Genomic DNA, 2354 nt, shown 5'->3' with positions numbered 1-2354 from the left:
TATATATATATATATATATGTATGTATGTATGTATGTATGTATGCATATGATTAACGTTTACGGGGAAGAGTTAATAAATACGGACTCTACCAAAAAGTATTGAATAATCCTTCAGTTTTACGTTAAATAGTCTTTATACATGACATAAACACAAACATACATACATAAGCATTACATACATGCATACACACATACATATATACATTTGTGTTTTTTTCGTGTTTAAAATAAAAATGCAATCCTGATGTATATATTCCTCTCTGTTATCTATAAATCAGATGTTGACTGATGCAGTCTGAGGATCACCAACGAATATGGATGCACAAGGCAGCAGCTATTATTCATTCGAAAACACTTTTAACGTCTTAGAAAGATATGCGTATGTTGATGGCGTAATGGATAAAGAGTGGAGCGGAGGGGGACAAGTTTATGTTCGCCATACTTGTAAGTAAACTTTCTGCATTGTAAATAACAAGATATGCCATTGGCTTGTCATATAAATTCGTTCGTTTCTTTTCTTTTTTTTTTCTGCTTGGCGCTCTATCTTCATATGTCTAATAAAAGGTAAAATTTATTCAAATTTCTAAAACGATAATTAAAAGTTGTAGAGAAAGAATACATCTACGAAGAAAAAAAAAGAACCATGAAATAAAATTATTTCCGTGTTAATTAAAAAAAAATTGGAAATAAAGAAATAATTCAAAGAAATACTGAGTGACTGAAAGTACAAGTTTAAGAGAAATGCTTGTTCTAAGAAGGCCATGAAGGTTCTGGTGACAGCCAAGGATTCCAGAGAAAACGTCGACATTATGGAATGACAGCTGCAGTTGCATTAATCAGTAAATCAGTTATTTGGTGATTTATCGAAGCTGACGTGATTGCATTTATTAATACCTTGCGCTCAGTAGCTTTCTCTCATAAAACATTGATTAAGGTACCACAGATGTCCTCTGTACCCGGTCCCAAGTACTAGCAAGTAACAGACTGGTGTAGGGAAACGTCGGACAAAATGCTTTAGAGCCTTTTTTCCGGCTCTTTACGTTCTTATTTCAAATAACACCGAAGTCAACTTTGCTTTTCATCCCTTCGGGGTCGATAAAATAAAGCACTAGGCAAATCCTGGGGTTGATGAAGTCGATTCATCACCTCCCTTGAAAAAAAACTTGCAGGCTTTAAAGTCTGCAACGGACAGGCATCCCGTCCAGGGGCAATGTTGCGGTCCCGATTACTTATACGCCATGAGAAACCGGGTAACTTGTTTCATGAGTTATAGGGCCCAAGAAATTTTATTTTTGAATTAACAGGTCGTATTTAAAAAATGATGTCTTCGAGTGCATAATTGCTGTTATTGAATATATTTCATGAACCAGCGGCCGAAACAGGAATATGTCACCAATATCATCGAGTTTATTTTTAAGATTACAAACACAAAGTTATAATATTTTGATATGCGAATGGATGTCAGGGCCGGGAATTTGTTGGACAGATACCAGAAGTTTTATATGGGCGCTTCTGGACGAGTGACTAGCACTTGTGGTCCTCAACTATAAGATCTTTTGGAGTGAGAGAAATCGGATAATAAACAAACCAATGATAAAGATTGAAGAAAATTTTGCCGAATGTCTTGATGTAGTATAACGATTTTATGGGAGCGGCACTTTGAGATCAGCTGCATAAACCTGTTTCATTTAACGCGGTATTTTTTCATACCAACCACTCGTGATAAAAGAGAATAGATATATCCCCAAAATGAACGAACTTTGATAAATAAATAAATTAATAAATAAATAAATAAATAAATAAATAAAACGTTAAAGATTCGCTATGCATTTATTGTCAAAGATGGGTGCCACCAAGTTTATCTTATACTTTGTGATCAGCAGCCGAATAGCTATGATTGCAGTCTCTATACAATTGCGAATGCTATCGGATTTCTGGCAGAAGCTGGTTATCCAATGTGCCAATATTAAAATGGTAAGATGTGGCAGAATCTCATGCGTTTTGAAAAGTAGTTTGTTGTTATCGTTTCCTGAAATACTAAAACGTATTTGAGGAAAGCAACCTTGCAGAAAACAGCTGACAATTATTATATAACGATAATAAACGTTGTTTATTTTGTGGCCAAACAAAATTCGCTTTCATTATGGTATATTTATTGTATACTTTTATTGTATATATTGTGTACTTATTGTTTTTACCACTGAATATGTTTTTTTATTAATAAAAACTACTTCGGAACGTTTCTTTTAATAAACCCAAAATGAATAAAGGTTACGCCTGCATCCAGGAATTGGCACAAAGAATTTATTGCGTGTGGGTGAGATCCCATAAATTTTCAACAGAATCTGGTGGG

The 2354-nt window shown here is 34.2% G+C and overlaps 1 long non-coding RNA gene across 1 annotated transcript in view; it reads left to right on the top strand.

Moving 5' to 3' along the window:
- Positions 1 to 287: 287 nt before the first annotated feature.
- Positions 288 to 2354, top strand: part of LOC128248865 (uncharacterized) — a 16120-nt gene continuing 14053 nt past the window's right edge. The window contains exon 1 of the long non-coding RNA XR_008264990.1: positions 288 to 445. This is a non-coding gene — a long non-coding RNA (uncharacterized LOC128248865). The remainder of the gene's footprint in view (positions 446 to 2354) is intronic.

Source organism: Octopus bimaculoides, chromosome 10 (assembly GCF_001194135.2).
Source record: "Octopus bimaculoides isolate UCB-OBI-ISO-001 chromosome 10, ASM119413v2, whole genome shotgun sequence".
NCBI classification, from domain to species: Eukaryota; Metazoa; Mollusca; class Cephalopoda; order Octopoda; family Octopodidae; genus Octopus; species Octopus bimaculoides.
The sequence above is the reverse complement of the archived record's forward strand: the minus strand, read 5'-3'. Positions and strand labels throughout refer to the sequence as shown.